At 38.7% G+C, this 23,679-nt stretch overlaps 1 protein-coding gene across 2 annotated transcripts in view; it reads right to left on the minus strand.

Moving 5' to 3' along the window:
- The window catches only part of SCAF8 (SR-related CTD associated factor 8), a 156,827-nt gene that overhangs the window by 61,232 nt on the left and 71,916 nt on the right, over window positions 1-23,679 (minus strand). The window contains exon 21 of one of the 2 annotated variants that reach the window (XM_015620707.3): window positions 2,005-3,166. The exons of the other annotated variant lie outside the window; for it this stretch is intronic. The gene's annotated coding sequence lies outside the window, so the exon portion shown is untranslated. Of the gene's footprint in view, window positions 1-2,004; window positions 3,167-23,679 lie in introns of those variants that run through there. 2 annotated transcript variants of the gene reach the window in all.

Here is a 23,679-nt window from a genome sequence, read left to right on the forward strand (position 1 = left end):
ACAGTCCACATTTAGTATCTGTTCTAATTGAGCCAATACTGAATTGCTCCAAGTCATCAAAATCAGCTAATACTGTTTGTAAAGCCAGCACTGCCCCCATTCAGATGTTTAAAGTTGCCAGAAAATGACTTTTGAAAGTTTCCTTTGAAGAGACTGAAGAGACGGGTGCACTGCAGGTCTCTCCATATTCATGTCCCTTCACAAAGAAGGGCTTGTCCAGATGCCAAGGGAAAGCATGGAAAGGCATCTCAAAGGGGGATTCATCCCAAGAACAAAAAGCTTCAACCTTTGCCCTTACTGGAGTTTCAAGGGGTTTGCCTGTTTTGTTGTGTTTTGTTTTTTAATCACTCCTTCAACAGATGGGCAACAGTCACCCATCTCCTCAGAAAAGTTCACCCAACAGGATGGTCAAACTTCAGTAGCCTCCAGCACAGACAAAAAGCCATTTCTCCAAAATAAGGCCTTGCTCTTGAGGCAATTCATTCTTGTCATTCATATTCAAATGGTGCCATGGTCAAGCTCAAGCATGTACAGTGTTGGTGGGTCCAGATGTCCACGTACTGAGCATAAACATTAATAGCTAAGGGTCTGCGAGCACAGCGGGCTTGTGCTGCCCTCATATTGTTATGGCCCACAGCTTTCGCTTCTGTTTTTCTGAAAACATTTTGATATTCAGAGTAATTTGAACAGCAAGAATGTATTCCTTTTGTGGCATTGTATTTTTCTGGTACCACAAGTACTGCCACTGCACAAGTAGTTTTAAAGATGCCATTAATATTATTTTATAATGATTTAGTTAATTTCCAGTGCTTTATTTTCTTTGTGGTGTTACTGAATCAAGAAACACCTCTTAGCCATAGGGAAGCAATGTCCTGAAACAGAAAGTTTAGGTAATGAGATCAGTTAATTCACAGAGGCACCCGAGGACATGGGCCCCCTATCAGTGTAAGCCAACCTAAAACTAAACTTCTGATAAAAAGCTGTTCCTTCCCACCTTCTCCCCAGTGTCAGAGCTGGCACATGAGCTAAACTCTTACATAAGGATGTCTTCAGTCACACCAGGAAGCCTCTTAGGTGGGCAGCTCTCTAAGGGTGGTCATGGGAAGGTGTGAGCAGGGTAGAAGATGAGCAGGAGCTCAGCCTTAGATTAGCTGAAATGGATCAGGGAACTGCTCTGAGACGCTGCTGTCCGCACCTATTTGTAGGTGCTGTCTGCACCGGTATGGACGTCACTGCAGTGGGCACTCCACCATAGTATGCAACTCCATGTAGTATGCAACTATGTCAAATGCAGGATAATAGTGATGCCCAACTAAAAGATTTCAAAGGTCAGAGGTGTTCTGTTGATATGAATTCAGGTATTTACTATGAGCTAACCATAGTGGGACAAACCCCTGCTTTAATGCAGCATGGCCAATATAGCCTTTTCAGGGCCACATTCATTATTGAAATACCATGAACAGTTTTTGCTCACACAAACTTAATTGCTACATGAAGAATATTTTTATAATTTAAAATTTTGTCTTCGGAGAAGATAATAAGAAGGACGAAGCAAAAAAAAAATCTGACTGTCTTTTGAACTCTGTTGTACAGCACAGCTGTGTGTTCAGCACAATGTATCACACACAGCAAATCAAAGGCAGCTTAGACTCAACTTTTCTACAGCTTTTTCCTCCAATACCTTTGCAGGATTACTAATTAATAGAGACCATATGCCAAGTACTTGAGCATGGCCTTAAATCTAAGATGCAAAGAGCCTGCTCTCCTTATTGTCCCAGGGGCTAATGCAAATTGAATTTAAGCATCTCTTTTGATTTTTTTTTACATTTTGTATCTGCCCTTCAATCTGTTGTAAATAATAATACAAAAGAGAACAAGGTTCAACCATACAAATACCTTTCTTCCTAAAATTTTTGCCAGATATTCTAAGCAAGCAATGAGCAGGACTCCAATTAAAGACTTGCAGATACAACATAAAAATAGAGAAAATAATGAGAAAAAAAATTTTGAATTTACATCTTTATTATACAGGCCCAAAGCTGTGGTCACCATGCAGTTACACTGTAATGGGAATGATTTTGCTGAAAGGTTCTCACTAAACAAACGTAAAGAGACCACAGACTACAGCATTCCAAATAACTGACACTTTAATTTTTGAAAAGCAAAAATAAATAAAGGAATGGCAAGTATGTCCTTTTCACATATGGTGGGGCATATACATATTCCTTCTTTTCTATAGCTATTCAAGAGACAAAATTAGCAAATACTGCCCAAAACCACAGACCTTTTGTGTGATGGCTCAGCTAACTTTTAACTGCTTCTCTCTCCTTGGATATTCGATAAAACACACATTTAGATAGGTGCATATGCCAAAAGAAGAAATGCAATGTGGGGAGTTTTGTATTTAATTTTTACTTCCTGCATTTCCTTCTCTTTTTATGACATTACCAGGAAGTAATTGGAGACATCCAGTCAAATAAAAGCCCTAGAAGTTTTCCCTTCTAGTTTTTCATTATAATCTCATAATTTAAGAATTAATCACAAATTTTAAAAGGTTGAGGTGTCTTACAAGGAATTCATCATCTCTGGAATACAGATAGCCACAGTGAAGAGCTGCACATAGACTGCACACATAGTGTTATCTAAAAGTGGTTATCTTTAAAAAAAAAACAAAACATTTTAAAAAATCTGTAGATCAAAACATAGCATGTCTTATTCCCTACAGGATTTTCTTGCAACCTGCTCTTCGATTATTTGCACTAGGAGATGCTACAAATGATATTAGTTACAATATACAGTCCACTGTCATCTTCTGGTCCAGCAGAAGAACCTGTCTCTTCGATGGATGCAAAACTGTTCATCTGAGCAGATCATCCTCAACAGCACAAATATGGTCTAGAAACTCATAGAGTTTATTGTTTTAATTTATAAAATTAAACCTGCCCCAGACAGGTAATACTGGTGTGTAATATTGCCATCCCTGGGTTCTGTCAAAAACGGGGTACTGAGGTGCTCAGAGCCGTCTCAGAGCGCAGCGCTGGGATCCTTCTGGCACTCCAGACCCAAGGTCGATGTGATGTGATGCGTGCTAGAACATGGGCGCACTTCTCACTTAGCTCTGCAGAGCCCGGGACATGGTAAGCTGCCAGAACTTCCTTCATCTTGCCTGTTGACAAAAGGAACAATAACTAGTCATCACTGGTTGCTGGAGTTTAATTCCAATTTTTAAAAAAGCCCTATAAATGAGATGATTTTATTTTTTCAGCCATGCAATAGCAAATGAAAGATTTGGGATAAATTTTACAGTCTCTCTGTTAACCACACAATGCTTATGGGGGAGAAAGGCCTAATGTTGTATGGTTCTTAAAACATTATCCAGGATTAAACATACTATTATTTAAAAAATAAATGTCTAGTAGCTTAGTACTTTAAAAATGTCAATATAATATTATCCCTGGAAAAATTAATTTTGTAAAGCAGATTTTCTGGATTAAAATCCTGTATTGTCTCTCTCACACACTGTACACAAGATACAGAGTAAACAATCTAGTGGATTAACAAACAATGAGCAAGAATCCAACAGGTTAATAAGTGGCTTATATGAGTTCATTGTAGAACTATCTCTAACACATATTGGTCATGTCCATTATGTATTTATAACAACTATAAAACCTTCCTAAGTGACTCATTGAAGGGGCTTCACAGAACACAAGGTCAAAACAGACCTCTACATTATCTATTCTGATTTTCTGTCAATTATAATTTTTCCAGATAGTCCTCAGTGAAGTCCAAAGGAAATCAAACTTTTATTATCACAGACCAAGACAGGAAAGACTAAGAATACACTTCCAGTATATATTTGCTGCAGAATATGTAGAAGGCAGAGGTACCTCTGGAGGGTGATTGCCCCACTCTCTAGGTAACCTCAACAAGGTGTCCCTCTTTTTCCATGGACTGTGAGTAGGTTGAAGAGCAAAATTTCTTATGAGTATGAATGTGTTATATCGTACCACAGACATTTGACCATGTTCACGTATCTATTTCACAAAGACCACTCACAAAGCCACCAGACCCTAGCAATTTTCAATCAGTACTGACATGGGCAAAATGGTAAGAAGTATAATTGCTTCAATCTAAGGTAAATACAAAAGCCATGCAATAAATTCCAGAACCAATGCTAAGATTTTGGTTACATACCCTGCAATTTGCTGGAACTACACAAAATACTTTTTATATATAATTATTATTCTTATAATTATCACATATATAGAAATACTGAAGGAGTAGAGGTAGCAGGTGATGTGACAGATCTCTTTGCTCATCCCTGACCAATGCAATATCTGCTGATGTTTGTCTAACCTATTTTTAAACATCAGAATACTTTATCTTTACTTTGTCATTTTCCACTGCCTTGCTTCCAAAATGCTTGTTTTGCTCTATGAATTTATTAAGTGTATGTTCTAACCTTTCATCCAAGCCGTCATTGAGAATACTGAATATTACTGGAACAAGGAAAAAACACTTGAAGAACTCTACTAAATGGTGCATCATTGAGAACTACTCTTTGTATATGGATCCCAAATTTATACATTCACGTAACAATAATTTATTCTAGCCCAGTTATCCTAGCACACGGGAATAGTAACAACTAATAAATTTTGCTATACAGTCTTGTTCAAATAAAGCTGCTATTACTAGCAAGTATATTTTAAGAAGAATTATATAGACTTTGGAAATAAAATTGTTATGGACAGAAGATTTCAAGTGATAACACAGTCTTGCTAACAATTGATTTCACATCAATTTGTGATGTGCTTTATTGAAATATTGATCAATTTAGACTGGAATTGTTTCACAGCCTTTTAAAATTAAGTTTTGTTCAATGAAATGTTCCACTGAGAAAACAACAAACACATACCACTACAGTTTAGAAACAAATCAGTTGCACAACTTCACAAAAAAAATCTAGACCACAAAATTATCATTTACTGTTTATCTTGCAAAAGATACCTTGATCAGAAACATAATGTATAAGACTGCTAAGACCAAAGGGCCAGTCATATTGAGCTTTACAAAGAAAAGGTTACCATTTATATTAATCTTTATGGAGATACAAGCCAGTTCTACAAATACAGGAGGCACAGATCACTCTTCTTAACCTAATTTGGATTATTAACAGACATATTCTACTTTTCACTCTATAATATATTTTGTTTGTGCCATCTGCTCTACTCAGAAAAATGAAATAACTTGCTCCCCAAGGTGGAAACAGAGTCCCCAGTTCCTTCTGGACTGGAGGAACTGGAGGTCAGCAGAAACTGAAATACAACACAAAGCCCACCTTCAATTAACACAAAATTTCATTTGATATTTAGGGACATATCCCAGTGCATTTCCAGTGAAAGAAAAGTGAGACTGACTTCCTCTGAAAAATACGTGGTGACAGAGAAACATTAGCATAAAGAGTACACACAAATACTCCTATCTTTCTCCAGTGGAAAAGAAGGAAATAGGATAAAGGACAGGTGAGCCAGCCTGACTGCTCATGATGTAGACTGCTGTCTGACTGCCAAGGCAGAGAGGAAATCCCACAGCAAACCTGCTTTTTACAGGAAGTCAAAAGTCCTGAAGCTGAGACAAAGCAGATGTCTGCCCCTTACTGAGAACAGCTCTAGGGATTATAAATTATAGAGATTTAGGAGTTTTTATCAAGAATTTTAGACATACAGATACCAAAATTGCTTTTGTCTTTTTGTCAAATGGGCTAGGATTTCTGAGAGTCAAGATTTTGCTAACAGTTGACAGGGAAAGAGAGACAAACTGTTCATTCAGTAATACAACTGAAAGTCCAGGCAGCAGCCTGCTCAGGACCAGAAGAGCTGACACCTTGCTGACATGGAAAGATGTGTCATGGTGACTCCTGTCTTCAAAGATCATCCTTGTTCTCTTTGCAATCCACGGCAAGCAAACCTGTGATAAATGTCAGTATCCAACCAGAGTTATCTGGAGCCAGTCAGTGATGGCAGGAGAATTTGAGCCCTGCTTGCCTAAGTGCTTAACACAAGTGGCAGGAGCAGCCATGAGGAGGTGTGTGGGTGTCTGCCTCGCACTGCACAGCACTCACTCTATGCTACACAGACAGAGCAGTCAGCTTTGCAGTGTAAATGTACTGCAAGAGTAAAGTGAGATGAGTCCCACGCCTTCTTTTCAAAAGGAGAAACAGGAGTCTGTGTGTTGGCTGACAAGGGGAAAATTAGTAACACTCAGTGTAATTAAGACTGCAGTTATCAAATTGAGATTAATAGAAAGTGCAAAACTTCCTCATTTTAGCAAGCAGTGTAAAACCTACATAATTTAACTGACTTTAAATTTCAGTGGAAGTTTGTGGGCAAATACTAGATCACTGATAATGACATACCTCAATCTGTTTGTTCCCTGAGGTCAGATGTCTTAAGCTTTACACTATGGGAATGTTGATCATTGCAATACCTGAATTAAACTATGAAGCCCTTGTCCCTGATGTCAGAGAAGCCTCTATTAAGATAAAAATAACATTTGGGACCTCATAGGATGTTTTATATATATTGTGCTGTCATATATAAAAAGGCAGTAAAAAATTTGAAAATTATGAGGGTGTTTTCTATGACTCAGCCTAAGGGGTCTTGGGGAAAAAAGCTGCAGTAATGTTCAATATTTGAACTGCTATATTATTTCTGTATCTGTATACAAAAATATTGTTATATTTCATTTTTAAGCAAATGAAGAGGCAAATATTAAGTCTTAGAATATATCTAAGAGTCTTGATATAATAAAGTTATTTGGTATGTAAGACTAAATGGAAGTTACAACGCACTAAATTTAAACTATACTTAATGAAAATGGATAAAAAAGTCTCTAAACCTTTAGAGAATTTATTTAGAAGTGTATTTTAAAATAAACAAGAATCTGCTAGTTTAACAACCACATGAAACTGTTTAAAAAAGTAGTGTATACTTTAAACACAAGCAGTGTATAATTTAAAACAATTTAAAACCATTAGAAAAAAAATCCTATGCAACATGATTTAAAAATCTGAAGAACTTTCAAAGCTTTTCTGCACTGAATATGGTGGTGTACGTGGTATCAGTTAGAAATGAACAGTCCAGTGGCAAACTGCATTCTGTAGGTAAAACCTTATTAGGATACCAAGTGATAATCCAGTTGTCAGTCCTCCAAAATACACGCTGGCATCAAATAACTTTCTGGGAGTGGGTGAGTTCTGGGCTGAAGGAAGAATTTCACAGCCTTGAAGCAGTTTCCCTGGTGTGTGACTGAAAATGCTTTTACTGCACTGCACAAAACAACTGTAGCCCCTTTTACTTTCTTCCCTTCCTTTCAAGTAATCTATACCTGGTGTTTTTCCCTCCATATGTATCTTCTGTCAGCAAGAATTCTGTAATCTGAACTACATAATTCTTACAGCTGTGCAAACTTTGGCCAATTCAATCCCTGGCTTCATCGAATCCAGTGTTATCAGCTCCAGAGAGTGTCTTGTGAGCTCCACAATGTGATGTTTTTCTGTAAGGCTTCTCCTTCTGAAGAGAGTCGTTCGTGCATGAATAGGAGTTTTCATATTTTAGTTCATTTCTTTATGCTCATAGATGAAAAGGTGGAAAATGTGATTTTTAGGTGGTCATAGGCTCAGAAGAATCTGAGAAAAGCAGAAGATAAAAGGGATTTCTAGAGTTTTTATTTTAAGATTATTTTAAAGACAGTCTCATAATCTTGGAAGGCCCAATTTTTGAATATTTGGCATCTGCATGACTAGGAACATCCAAATATACTGTCTTCCAGCTTTGCTGACTGACACAGTTATCCTGCTCTGCCTTGCCATGATGGAGAGAAAGATTTAAGTTTGTTTGAGGGTATGCCTACGCACTTACATGACTGAAACTTGATCATGAGCCAACTCTTGACATACTTGCTAGAACACTTCATCTACATTCAAGCCAAACAGAGCTCATTGGTGTGGCTACGGAACGGCAGACGGTGTGAGCTGGAAACTGCAAACAACACCTCAAGGTGTTAATGAAGAACAGCCTTAATCTCTCCGCAGCTGAGCTCGACTGTGGGAATGCTTCTGGTTTACTTCAAGGCAAAGACACATCCATAAACCCAGCAGGGGCAGTTCAAGCAAACCCTTTTGGTATGCGCTGAAGCTGTGAAGCTGTGAGGACAAGCTCGGGGTGGGGTGGTGCCGAGAGCTGGCAGACATGGCGAGAGCATCCCCACAACAGCCGCACGTTCCGTGGGAGAGCTGGGAGCCGACAGTGTGACTGCTGCCGTGCCTCATCAGTCCTGCAGGAGAAGCCTTTAAATAACCTGGACCTCTTCAGCTTGTAAGAGCTGGGTCAGCCCACAGGTGCCTGTGGCTGATTCAGGGAGCTGCCAGGGTCCCAGAGAACCAAATTTGTCCCAAGGTGCTGTTTTGCCCTGGCGTTAGCCACTGGGAGGGGAGCACTTGGCACCAGTGCCTCTCTCACCCAAGAGACAGGTTGGATTTTGCTGCCTACCGCTTGTGGGGCTGGTGTGTTCCTATAAACGGGCACACTGGGACAAAGCAAATAAAAAGCCATTGCACAATCACTGAATATCAGCTGGAATTGGCTAATAAATTGTATGCCAGCAGGACATAGCAGTGCCCTGTACTGTCTCAAAGCAGTAACTCCTGGCTGGGCTTCCAGCAGCATGGGGGAAACAAGCTGAAGACCAAACCAGTAACCCTACCCTGAAATAGACTGGAAGCTCTTACACCTCTCTGGGTGTTTCTCAGGGTTGTAAGACACTGATGGCTTGTGGCAATCCTGAGACAACCCAAACCCCTGGATTTTTCTTCTCTCTCACAACTGAAGTCTCTTAATTTTCTACTGAATATCTATGAGCATTTCCTGACAGCAAATTCTGGAGCATGCAAAACAGTCCATAGCCCTTTACTATTTGGAACAGAATGGGTACAAAGTAGGGGAACAGGAGACAGAAAGGTCTCAGCATGCAGGCCTTTCCCTTTCCTTTCCATTAAACTGCATTAACTGGCCAAGCTCTTAATTTTTTTTTTAACATCTTTTTATTTACTGTTCCAGAAGTTCATTGCTCTGATGACCAGAATATTTTTTTTCCTAATTTGAAACCTGCATTTTCATGATCAATTTATAACCTCAAGGTTTGTGTTTACAATAAGGATATTTTCTCTTTTTGGGTGTGCACTTTTTGGAAGTGATTTGAGAGACTGTGTTCACAATCTCTTTCTCAAATTTCCTTTTATTAGGTTAAGTCAACATCTGTTAGCATCTTCTTGCCTCTTGGCTGTCCTGTTTCCCTATCTTGCCACTCAATGTCTTCCATTTTTTTTTATTTAATCATGAATGATGAGACTTTATGCTACAAAGTTCTGTTTAGGAGGCTGGTTGACAGAGTCTCTTGGAAGGCAGTCATGAAGGGCAAAGGAATCCAGGAAGGCTGGACATTCCTTAAGAAAAAAAATCTTAAAGGTGCAGGAGCAGGCAACCCCCACATGCCAGAAGGTAAGCTCTCAGGAAAGAAGACTGGCTTGGCTGAACAGAGAGCTTTTGCTGGCATTCAGGAGAAAATGGAAATTTTATAATCCTTAGAAGGGGCAGAGAACTCCAGATCACTACAGGGATCTTTTGAGGTTATGCAGACAGAAAATTAGAAGGGCCCAAACCCAACTAGAACTTAATCTGTCTATAGCTTAAAAGACAATAAAAATTCTTCTTAAGGAGAAACTCCATCTTTTACTGGATATGGGGTGAAATATAGCCACAGAGTATGAGGAACAGGCTGAGGTACATAATGTCTTTGCTTCAGTCTTTAATAGAAAAACCAGTAGTTCTCAGGGTACCCAGAGTCCTGAGCTACCAGACAAAGGATAGGGAGCAGAATGAAGCCTCGATAATCTAAGGGAAAATTGTTGGTGACTTGCTACATCCCTTAGACAGATCCAAATCAATGGACTGGATGGGATCCAATCAAGGATACTGAAAGTGCTGGCAGAAGTACTCATCAAGCCACTTTCCATCATTTATCACCAGTCTTGGTTTACCAGTGAGGTCCCAGATGGCTGGAAGTTGGCAAAAGTGATGCCCACATACAAGAAAGATCAAAAGGAGAATCCAAGGACCTAGAAGTTTGTCAGCCTACCCTTGGTCCCAGGGCAGGTCATGGACCAGTGTCATGGTGACACTGGTGGCTGGGTTCTTTTCCCCAGGACTAAGATTGATGAGAGAGAGAGAGAGAAGAGAGACTGTTTTCTTGCGTTCGGACTTGGTTGTTTATTCTTTCCTTACCTATATTACATTTACACAGAATACAAGGAGCTACATACACTAAGAGAGAGAGGTACAAAATGGCTAACGAAGAATCTCTTCATAGTCTTTTATGTGTCTATTTGTCCAATAACCAAATGCCAAGTAAGTTATTTTTCTTAGTGACCCAATGACCCAACACCTGTGTGCTGCACTGTGGATTTCTTTGTCCATTCACTCATTATTACCCAAAAACCTTTAGAAGAAGAAGATGAAGAAGGAGAAAGGGACAATGCCATAAGTCCTCCATCTTGTCTCTTATTTTCTAATATAGCTTAAACCCTAAAGTCTAATTTTCTTTCCCAGTGACTTAAGAAAACTCTATCTAACCTACACACTTACATTCCCAGCTCCTCTATTTAACTTTAAAAGTTACCTCCATGGTGTTGTGCTAAACTCAGTGCTCTCTTGGGTGTCAGAGCCAGGCACCAGAGATAAGGGCCTATTTTCTGTGCTTCTGACCCCAACAAACCAGGTCATCTTGAGTGCCTGCACATGCCATATGGCATGTATAGGACAATCAGGGGATTAGACCCAGATACTGTGGCTTTGTAAAAGGCAGGTCTTGCTTGGTCTCCTTCCATGGCAAGATGGCCTCCTTAGTAGGTGAGGAAAAGTCTGTCCTTGTTGTCTACCTGGACTTTGACACCATTTCCCACAGCATTGTCCTGAAGAAACTGGCTGCTCCTGGCTTGGACAAGAGTTCCTGCATCATTCACTGGGTTAAAAACTGGTTGGATGGCTGGGCCCAGAGTGGTGGTGAATGGAATTCATCCAGCTGGTGGCTAGTCACAAGTGGGATTTCTCAAGACTCAGTGTTGGAGCCAGTCCTGTTAAATATCTTTATTGATGTTCTGGAGGAGAGCATCAAGCACATCTCAGTTAGTTTGTACATGACACCAGGCTTGGTGGGAATGCTGATCTGCTGGAGGGCAGGAAGGCTCTGCAAAGGGATCTGGATAGGCTGGACCAGTGAGCTGAGACCAGTGGTATGAGGTTCCACAAAGCCAAGTGCTAGGTCTTGCACTTGGGTCACAACAACCCCAGGCAGCGCTACAGGCTTGGAGAAGAGCAGCTGGGAAGTGGCCTGGCAGAAAAGGACCTGGGGGTGCTGGTCAACAGCAGCTGAACATGAGCCAGCTGTGCCCAGGTGGCCAAGAAGGCCAATGGCATCCTGGCCTGGATCAGCAATAGTGTGGCCAGCAGGAGCAGGGCAGGGATCGTCCCCCTGTACTCGGCCCTGGTGAGGGCACACCTCAATTCCTGTGTTCAGTTTTGTGTCCCTCACTATAAGAAATACACTGAGGTGCTGGAGAATGCACAGAGAAGGGCAAGAGAGCTGGTGAAGGGTTTGAAGCACAAATCCTGTGAGGAGTGGCTGAGGGAGCAGGGGTTCTTTAGCCTGGAGAAAAGGAGGCCCAGAGGGGACATCATCACTCTCTTCAACTCCTTGAAAGGTGGTTGTAGTCAGGTGGGATGAGTTTCTGCTCCCAAGTAACAAGCGACAGGACAAAAGGAAATGGCCTCAAGTTGTACCAGGGCAGTTTTAGATTAGGTCAGGAAAATTTTCTTTATGAAAAGAGTTGTCAAGCACTGGAACAAGCTTCCCAGTGAAGTGGTTGAGTCCTCATTCCTGGAGGGATGTAGAAGTGGTCCTTAGGGACGTGGTTTAGTGGTGGACTTGGCTGTGCTGGGTTAATGGTCAGACTTGATGAACTTAAACGCCTTTTTCCAACCTAAGTGATTCCAAGATTAAGATACTGATAACTTCACTTTCTCTGCTGGAGTTACCTTGATATGTCCTAAGATAGCATTTCACCCTTTCTATTTCTTTTAACACAACTGCACCAATGGCTCAGAAATATCTCACAACTAATAAACTTACTTTTTTATTCTCCCTTGTTTTGTTGTCTCCAAAAAGTAATAGTAGAAAGTTTATTAATTTCATTGAATGCCCAACTTCATATCTGTACTCCTAAATTTTATCCCGATCTTGCAGCATCTCCTTTGGATGAAAGGTACCCACCCATCCACAGCTGCCTGCCAGGGTTTTGTCAATCTGCAGAATCAATGTATTTCCTCTGTGCACTCTGCTGTCTAGCAATTGTATCTTCTGCCTGGTCTTAGTCATGTATTGGAGACCCACATGCCCTTCACAGTTCTCACTTTGCAGTGGAAATACTGTTTCCAATTGCTGCAGTGCAGGAATTATGTCCCTGGTGAATTAGAAATGCATGAATAGCCAGGCAAGGTGAATCTTACAACATGAAGTTTCTCTTAAAGATCCTAAAAATTGCTTGAAAATATCAGTCTACATTTATATGCAATTATTTATCTTTAACTTTAATTAATGACTTAAATAATCTTATTTTACATCTAAGTTAGGACTTGTCATTACTTATGGTTTCTCTGTGACCTCAGCTGCTATTGATCAGAAAGTCAGTAATTCCAGTCTGATTATGCCTGTCTGGGACTGGAACCAAAAATATTTTGGCAACGTAATTAAAATTTATAGATTATGTAAACAAAGTGTGTCTTACTTCCATATTCTTATTATTCTATAAATGTCTCTGTATTGATGGCAGATCAGTCCAGCACTAAATAAGCAGAAGTTAATCTTCCTGCAGGTCATTTTGTTTCAGATCATTAACTCCATTTTCTAGTCAGCTGCCTCTCTGCAAATTCTAAAAGCATTGACTCGATCTATGTTGGTGTTACTGCTCATTCATTTAAGTTATTCCAGTCAAATGCCACAACACATAAAAAATACCTCAGATAATCCTTATGGGACAGAGCTCCAGAGCACTGCCAAAGCTCTTCACCTGTTGAAGACTACAGGCTGCTATGGTCTCCCAGTGACTTACTATTAAATCCATTCTGGCAGGTTAACTGGATGAACTGTTAAACAGATTTATTTTTTTTTTAACTGTCTTTCACATTACATTTCCAACTTTTTGGTGTGCTTAAATCTCTCTTAAAAAAATGCAAAACTGTAATGTGCCTCTTATCAAAAAATAATGGGAATAGCTCTGTATAAATATCACAATCAGCAAAAATTTATTATTTTACCAGCTCCTCATCCCATCTTTTGTTTCCAAACTCTCCATATCAAGAAACATCTCCATCACCATTATTCTCTGTTAGCTCTCATAAAGAGTGATCTGTTTTTAAACAGAGGTAGTTGCAGCCTCTTGATACCTCTGCTTTTAAAATTATCTCTTTTGCACACGTCCACTTCTAAAATCTTGTGAAGTTCCAGAGTTATCAGGCATTCAATATTAGGCCCTTCAAAATGTTTAGTTTTTCAAGTGTACGATTGTCAACAAACACTGTTTTTTCCAAGATATGGGGGGAAAAAAATCAACTTCAGTTATAAAGAGACCGTATTTCTTTCTAAAAAAAGACAGTCACTAGAGCTATAGTCTGCTCCTCAGCTCCACCACAGACCACCTAATCCACAGAAAGTTATTCATCAGAATCAGTCAGCTGGGGAATGCAGTCTGCTCTGGATGCCAAGGATCTCCAGAGAGCAACACAGCCAAATTCATATAATTCCTGTTCACCAAAGGATTTAAACCAGAAATATTCTGGCAAATTACTACAATATCTTCTTCCTGTAACTACCACCAGCATTTCTGAAGAGATCTGACGTTATAGAAATCATGAAATAAATTAGCAAGTGGTTTGAGACAGAGAAGATAGAGAAATTTCAGAGGATAGTTGGTTTCCAATCAGATTCAATTGCCGAGAATATTAAATTATAAAGTAATCTGAAGATTCTTAATGCTACCTTGAAGAAATATTCTGTTTCTTCTTTTGAACAAAAATTCATCACAAAGGAAAATTCTTTTACTGCAAGCAGAGTTTTCAGTAGGCATTGCAATAGAAGGTACTGCAGTAGAAGGTTTTTAAGATATACAAAAAAGAACAATCTATTTCAATACCATTAAAAAACCCCTAAGTAAGACATTGTATCTATTAGGTTGGCCTCTGGCTCATATCACTAACAGAAAAACCTTGCTATCATTATTTTACCAGCAATTCTGCTAAAATGAACAGGTATGTATTTTTTTTCTCTAACTGCAGAACATATTTCTTTCAGTGATCCAAATACCTGGGAAATGATAGGTACTGCAGAGAGCAAACACATCTGACCAGAAGTAAATATGTACAACAAAATGGAGATAATTCAGAGAGAAGCTTTAATCAATCCATAGAAATTTTCATGCCCGTAGCTACCTTGATTATTGAACTCTTACATATGTTGGTATAAGATTGTTAAAATGCAATATTCACCTAAATTATATACTTAATATATTTCTTGTACAGTTACAGCCTAGGAAAATTTAGCCTAGTGCCTTTAAATACCATTTCTTTGGAGATTCCTAGGAATGTAGAAGACTTTCCAATTGTTAAGTTTTGGGGATTTTTTTGCAAATGCAGTGCTGCCAAATATTTTTTACCACTAAATAAATGCTATTTCAGCTGCATTTGAGCAGTAATAGTGGTAGCTAATGGCCTATTCAGTTAATCATAGTTATTCACTCCCTGGAAATGCCTCAGGATATAATAAATGTTTTGTTTTCATTGTGGACTCTTAAATTATAAGCATTATATAACTATGATATAATAAATGTTTTGTTTTCATTGTGGACTCTTAAATTATAAGCATTATATAACACCCATGATATATAACCTATCTATATGGATACAAACCGAACCCAAAATCACTCCCCTAAAGTATTTCTAGTATTTGGAGCCTCCAAAGAATGAAATATGTTGTTGTTACCCACAGAGCTACTAAAATAGCACAAAAAGCAGGATAAGAAATTGTTTTAAAGAACATTCTGGTTTAACTAAAATGTGGCTATTTGTCATCCATTTACAGAGGTCTGAAATAACTATTACAGAATATTTTTTAAACAAAGAAAATAAGAAACATGCTCAAATAGCTGAACCACAGAGATCCTTCCCTAAAGGAAAAAAGGGCTGCAGATGTAGGATTTCAATCTGCCCCATCAGAGACAGAATAATCATAAAGTCTTCACTCTGAGACCAATGCTCTCATTGGGTGTTGTACCAATATAAGATTTATCTTGTTCACCTCTATTTAATATTTATGTAGGTTGCAGAAGTTCCTGCCAGTCTTACTTCTGCTTTTTTCACTGCTCAGGAGAGATTATATATATTATGCTGCATGTTGACAACCTGTCCCAAGGGTAGTGTGAGATATACATACAGACATATATATACATATATCTATGCTATAACAGCTGGTTATATCTCATCACTTTGTGGTTGCCATTATACTGATGAGGCACAGAATCCCTTGTAGTTTCTTCAGGAAATATATTCCAGATGATTTTTAAAAGCTGCAGAATATGTTTTAAAACAATGTTCCGCTTCTGAGTTCAGGATGCAATTGCTTTGTAGAAAGAATTAGATTGTAGGTCATAAAAACATTCCCCTGGTTACTTTGAGAAGTGAAGACAACCTTTGAAACAGTCTTCTGCTGGCTTCCTGGATGAAAGAACTTCTCCATGGAAGCATACAAAAACTCAGAAGACTTTCAAAATTAGCATATGAACAAAGTATGGTATTAAACACCTCTTTTATTTCTCCTGGAGAAAAAGATACTCAAGTATTTGCTGAAGAAGTAATTTGGCAAGCCATAAAAGACATAGGAAGGTGTTCTAGTTTTAACTTTAGTTTTGTAAAACTTTTTAGAATTTAGTGATGAAAAGAAAAGCAAACCAAAGTGATTACAAATTGAGAGATTTCATCATTCCTAGGAAGGAAAGAACAGACCAATGCTAGAGGAGCAGAGGGAATGCAGTCACAGCCAGCTTCAGAGGCTAATTCAGAACACCCCCAGGCAAAGGCAATCCAGAGGGGCAAAGAGTTCAAAAGAGAGGACTAGTTTACAGAAGGGCAGCACTAAAGCCCAGCAGCAAATTAACCCAGTGCACAGTAAGTGCACAGTATGCTATACAAGGAGATATTAATTACCTTAGAGCCCCAAATGAGTAATTTCAGAGGTATCAGTAAGTACACATGCTGCGAGAACTGCAAAGAATTCACCATGAAAACATGCAGGGAAAAGAAAGATAAAGAAACATAAGAAAAGTCCTGCAAACATGTTAGAAAAAGAAATGCATCATTGAACAACCTTGATAGCTCAAAATAAACTTTTCCAGTGAGAATATTGCTGCCATCACCTACAGCTCAGCAGAGATCAATTTAGCACCTGAGCACTGCCTTTGGTGGCTGAAATGTCAGTGACCTTGGGTCATCATATGCTGTGCAAATGACAGGCAGAGAAAAGTCTGACTTCATCCTACTACATAATTTCTGCTTTCAATCACAGAAAGGTCTTCCATGAGGTTTCTCAAAACAAGCTAGTTGTTAATCTAATTCCTTGAATATTTGACAATTTGGTGATAAAGGAAATTTGTAACATCTGATATGATATATTAAATTGGGTGAGGCTGCAAGCAGTTTACCAGGTTGGATCAGAACTCACCATAATTGCAGCAATTTGGACAAATATTCTGAAATTAATGCATTAGATCCACAATGAGAAGGGCAAATTACCACAGAAAGATTTGAAGGGGGTTATAATGGTCTATAAGCAAACCCTAAGTCAGGATTCTATCCACTTGCAGAAAAAGGGAGCCAGATATACAGTCAGAGTAATACTGTAAGCAAATCAAGTAATTATTTTTCCCTTATCAGCAGTGGCAAAGCCCTGATTGCATTACTATATCCAGCTCTGCCTACTGGGCTGTTGAAGGAGACAGCTGGAGGGAGTCCAGGTAAAAGCCACAAAAATTGATAACAGATGTTGAAGAACTGAAGGTTGAAAGACATGGATTGTTTAGTCTAGAAAGACTGAAGACTACGGGAAGACATGATAACATATTTAAAATATGTAAAAGTTTGTTAGAAGAGGATGATAACTAATTGTTGTACATGTTCACCATGCAGAAGACAAGACTTAGTACGAAGTTGTGTAGAACAGCTTTCTAACATGAGGCCAGCCAGGCAGCAGGTTATCCACAGGTATTGCATGTAAGGGTATCTCAAGAAGTGATAGCAGTGGCTGAGACAAACACATGTGGAGATGAGAAGCATGCTTGGCTCTCCCTGGAAGCAGGTGGACAGCCCAGGTGATCCCGTGTTAGAACCTGTCCAGCCTCATGTTCAGCCACAGAAACCAGACACAGATCAGAGCTTTCCATCGAAGATACTGAATACTATGATGCAAACCACTGTCATTTGTCTCAAGATGCTTGCCAGGAAGGATGGAGCCTGCAGGACAAGGGATGAATCTCTCAAATCCATTTAGCTGGCTAATTCAATTGGCTGGAAGAAGCAGAGAGTACCCACTCAGTCACTGCTGGATGCTCTTCTTGTTTAACATGCTCAGTCATACCTTTACTCCACCTTTGCTGTGGATAGCCCTTTCCAGTGGTTTATAGGAGTACTATCACAGTGGTGATTTATCCAGAGGATTCAGGTATACACTGCTGTGGGGCCACTGGAGGAATGAGTTAGTGAGTGCATTGGAATAAGCTGAACAGGCTTTAAAAGGAGTAGGCAGGGCTGAGGCTGCAGGGATGCCTGGCAGGGACCAGGCTGAGCACCAAGGCTGTACCTAGACAAGGCAAATGGCACACAGAGGAAAAGGGGTGACACACCAAGAGCTTGCACCACAGAGATTCCCTCCGTGGGGACACAGCTAGCAGCCACCAGTGCCAAATCTCTGCCAGGGAGAACAAGCTGTGCAAGGCCATTGCATCCCAGGCACCAAGGGAGCTGCTGTTCCCAGCTGGTTGAGAAAATAGGATCAGAAACCCCAGTATGACAGTGAGAGGCAAAGACAGGCTTAACTATGGGAACATCCGGAGTGAGGCCCGCAAGTTTTGCTGCTTTTAGAAGAATTGAGGAGTAGAGATTAGGGAGAAATATTGTGAAAGGTCCTATCCCTCATAGAAGGGCAAGCCTGAACATGCAGACCCTCAAGTGGCTTCACCTGTACACTGATATTTTCACAACAGGTCTCTTCCTATTTTTTTTTTTTAATTTTTTTTTTTCTTTGTTAAGAAGCATCAAATTTAATTGACATTAACTGGAATTTTCAAAACCAAAATCCTCATGTAAACTGGCAAGTGGGGCTCATTGATTCACAGAGGGAGAAGCTGCATGGCCTGCAGGAGCAGTTTGGCTGTCCTGGGTCTTGCACACCGCTGCCAGGCACCTCAATGGGTCTTCCCCTGTAGTACAGTCAAACACCCTGTGCCTGACAATACAGCAACACTGGCATAAGGTGCCCTGTCCCTACTTCAAGGCGCTCTTTCTAATGGAGCAAATCCATTTTCCAAACTACAGTGGGTACAGAGTGAAGAGTGAAACATTTCCACTTCTCTTAACCCTTAACAAAATTCTCTATAAAAACAAACTACTCTCCATTAAAATAATTAAACGGAGAGCAAGGCAAACATAGCCAAAGGTCTGTTCTTATGCTCAATCAGATGTAAAGACTGGATAATATATTGTGTATGTTGGAAATACCTTCTTACATGACAATACAGATCATAACTATTGTCCTGGCAAAATCAAAATAATTGATAAATGGAATTAAACAGACCCTGTCAATTACTCAGTTGTTCTTTCTACTTTCCTGTTAAGTCTTAAAGCTTTCTGAAAAACTTCCTCAGTTTAGAGTAAAATAAAGGTCATGCTTCAACCATCAGGATTTCCATTATTTTCCTGATATGATGTCAAAATTGCTGCATATTACACTAGCTTTTAATTATAAATGTAGACAACTAACGAGACTGTACAACTTATAGACATCCAGATTTGAATTTTTTTAATGGTCCCTGTAGGGAAAAAAAAAGTAAAAGAAATAGTGCAATACTGACACAGAAATGTTTGCAATGCAACATCCTGATTACTCCCTTTTTATTTTCCAAATGTACTGAGGTAGCATTAACATTTAATTGTCTAATGCCTTTTGAAAATCATTTAAATTTAACAGCTGTTTGTTTTAAAGCACCTCTAACTGCTTTGAGAGGGGGAGAGTGGGGTGGGAAGGAGCACCCTTAGTTATAGATATGACCAAGAAAGCAACTCTCAAAATACTTATTTCCTCTGTAGATTCCACAGTCACTCCAGAGCCTCTGCAGACTGTATTTGCACGGGTAAGCATGGCTGATGAAGTAAAATAAATCTGAAGGTGACTTCTCTATCAAGTGATGTAACTAAGTGGGATATCATCAATTTCCAGAAAATACTTCCTTTCCTTCATTTTGCAAGATTGCCGTTTTGGGCATCTACTTCAGTCTCGCCATGGAATGGCAGCACCAGCTAAGTGCTATGAATATAGTAGATATTCTTTCTGCTATGCATCGTGCCCTCTTTAGGTTGCTGCATGTTGAACCATTATTACAGACATTTATGGCAGCATAAACTCTGAAGAAACTATGCCAAGTAGGACTGAGGATACAGAAAATAATCATGAGCCTCCAAGGACAGTAGAGTTGTCTGTAACTTCCTAATTACATGAAAGCATCTTTGTCATTGTTAAACAGTTCAGTCAAAATCTCCCTGAAAGCATACAGGTTGTTAAAGGGAAAGGCATCACAAAACTTCCCATGAATAGCAGCAGGTCCTAAATCTGTTCCTAGCACTTCTCTTATGAAACCTAACACACAGGCAAGAATGTTCCTCAGCTAATAGGTCACATTCACTTTACAAATATCCTAGCATGAGAGCTTGAAGGATAAAGTAGCATGTTTTTACAACTGACCATGATTCAAAAAGAAAACAGCCTTTTTTCAGTATTGTACTTAACTATGCAAAGTCAAAATCTTTGGACACAAAGTTCTGGCTTAAGTACCTTGAGGAATAAGGTGATGGTGTGGGCAAGAGCTGGGCAGTTCTAGAAAAAAGGGAAGCTTGAATATAAGAGATATTACACTGAGTGAGAAGAGACAGGATAATCCAACGTGAAAGACTATGGAATATAAATATGCATATTTATAAGCACCCACAGAATGCTTATTATGTGTTAATCTAATCCTAGGTAGGTTGATTTCAGCACAATTACCAAGAACCATCAAACATTTTGTACTTTACTTTCCAGGTGCAATTCCATTAGGATTTACATCCACCTGCTGGGGAACAATATTTGTGTCTTTGAGAACTTGTGTATTTATGCAGTGCACTTTATCACACTCAAGATGAACAGATGCCTCAAAAAAAGGGAATGATGGACTTGGGTAACCTCTGAGACTAAAATTAATATTTTACTTTTAGTACTGAGGGCCAGATTGCTGTGTCTTGTAATTGATTACTTTCCAGTTATACAATGATAAGCTAAAGAGACCCAATAAAGTTAAAAGCATTTGTTTCCTGTGATGAAAAAAAAAGATTTTTCACAAACAAACTGTCACTCTCACTTCCTTCAAAACAAAAATAATCTATTATGGGAGAGAAGATCATTTTAATGTGATGAAGCATCAATTTTTGGATGCAACTACAAAACAGCTTTATTTTGTATGGCAACTTCCACACAAAACATACTTTTGTTTGAGCCTTATGTTGAAACAGTGCAAGTAATTTAATAATACAGTTTCAATGTTCATATAAAATAAAAGCAGATAAGGAGACAAATCAAGGATGCATAGCTATTTACATAGCTATATTCTGACTGTCCAACAGGGACTTAACAGTGCTGTAAATTTTTGTCTGTTTTAAAGAGTCAAGCTAAATATCCTACTGGACTAGAAGCAGCCAGATTCCTGGAAGACTGTAATTGAAACTTCAAGGATCTTGGTGACAAGATATTTATTTATGTCTGGGCTTATGGACACTCATTTGTAGTTATTAAAATATTTAATAATCAGTAAAACTTCACTAAAATGCATCTCAGTTAAAATCTTGCAGCCTGGGAAATATATTTGCTTCTTGGAAAGTTAATTAAAAGCCAAAGAAGGTATCACATCTCACAGTGGTAATGAAAAATCTGTCGTCTGCTTCTATCAAAAATGTGAAGTGCCACTGAAAGTAGATGGGAGGAAGGAGAAAATAAATTATTTGTGAAGGATTTCACATGGAACATTTCAGAGAATTAAACTCCTTTATGTGAATTATTTTGAAATTCATGAAAAGTAATTAATGCCATCAAGTAAGAGCTTGTTGGTGGAAGGGCAGTTTCTGTGTAATATTTCCCTAACTTTTAGTAAGAAACTTTGGGAAATCAGCCCAGTTTCAAGAAATGTCAGGTTTTTAAAAATATCTTAATAACATTTCACATTCTAGGATAAAAAAAATAATGGCTTCATTAGAAAAAACAGAATAGTCTCACAAGCTCCTCTACCTTGAACCACAATGTCAAGAAATTAAAAAACTAGGAAATAGAAACATGAACTGAAGAAAAGGACAAACTAAAGGTGTGTTTTAACATATTAGACTTTAAAACTTGTCACTGGCTTATCAGTTGTGCTTACAATCAAGTAAGCAAATGGTCAGGTTTACATAAGTGTTGTTATATTCTTTTCTGTTTCTCCATTTTTGCCTTATTTCTTCCTTTTCCTTTAGGCACTAATGCAATGATGCTCCCACATGAGCTTTAAACGTAAGCACATCTGGTTATTCTAAACTGACTAATCATATTTTATGTGCTTTGCTGGATTAGTATCTAGATTTTTAAATTTCATAATAATCATAAAAAAGAGTGGTAAATCAATGGGGGAAGCAATTCAATCCACTTTTCAAAGTACTGATGAGAAATCAAAAGCATTTATTATTATCACAGTTCAAGCACTGCTGAGTGTGTAAATGAGCACTCTCACAGCTTCACAGAGATTATTATGGAGTTATGAAGGGACCCACAAGGATCAGTAAGTCCAGCTGTTAAATGAATAGCCTGAATAAGATCAAACCCATTTGATCATGATGGTGTAATTAGCATCATACTCTGACCAACTGTGCTCATCTCAGGATCTGATTGTGTTTCCAACAGATATATTCCAGGGGATTATTTTTATACTTTCTCTTTTTGGCAGTGCTGCCCTCCAACCTCTTCAAATGTGTTTTGGTGCTGAAGACTGACAAGGATGAAATAAAAGGGTAGAAAAGAAGACAGTACAGCTTTAAATTACATACCACATATACACTACATTCAAGTATGTTTAATTATTGCTTTCAGATGGTACTATTGAGACCTTAGATGCACAAAGAAAATGTGCAATCAACAGCTACCAAAGCAGCATCCATCTCATCCACTTACACAGGAGATAAAAGTAAAATAAATGCTATCTGCTCTGTTATAATAGCATAATTTGAACTGTCAGGAACTGGTCATAAGTATTCTTAAATCGACCTGCCTCCTGATAAGGAATGTTATAACACTTTTGAATTTATCTCTACTAGAGGAGAATCTAATCTAACTCTAAATTTTAACTAATTTAAATTTAATTTTTTTTTTTAATTTAACTCTAAATTCTAACTTCATTTTGACTAAATTCTACCACAAGGTTATTTTCCTATCTACCTCTTTATATGCTTGGGCAGCATACTTTTTTCTTATTACTAAAACGAACTTTATACTCTTTTGAAATGGGTATGGATGGGTACTGATTGTGAGTCAGAGGTGACTGCGTGGACTTGGCTCCCTGATCAGTTTGAAGGGTGGCTTCCTCACCCTCTCAGGGAGCTGCTGAGCAGGATGAGCATCTGCTCCTGACACCACAGTTGATGGTCCCATGCCATGGGAAATCACCTACTGCTTCATTTGATGTCCAGCAGGAATTTGGGAAACTGGTGAGGTAGACACCACTTTGCCAGACTAGGAACAAATTCTATCATGACTCCACAGTGGTCTCTGAGTATATGTAAGCTAGTGTCTCTAGCTGTGTCAGCATTGAATATTTAAGATATGTTTTACAATAAGAAAACTTTCTTAAGGATATAGAACATGTCTGGAGCAACAATGGGGAATGGCAATGCCCTGTTAACTGAAAACATGAGCAATGCAGACCCTTTTCTGTGATGATTCCTTTCATACTTTCACACGCAAGCACAAATTTTCAGAATAACAGTGAAAATTAGGAACATTTTATAGAAGACATACACAGCTCCTGCTCTCAAAATCTCATCCTATTTCTAGGAAGTGAAAGGTTTGCCATGGAGGTTGAGAATTGGATACAATGAGTAATTTTGTGGACTACTTCCAAATAATACTATGATTTCTCCAGGGTCTCTCAGACTTTTATGAGTGTCTTAAAAGAAAGCTTGGGGAGAAATAAAA

The sequence above is a fragment of the Parus major genome, chromosome 3 (genome assembly GCF_001522545.3).
Source record: "Parus major isolate Abel chromosome 3, Parus_major1.1, whole genome shotgun sequence".
Classification (NCBI taxonomy): Eukaryota; Metazoa; Chordata; class Aves; order Passeriformes; family Paridae; genus Parus; species Parus major.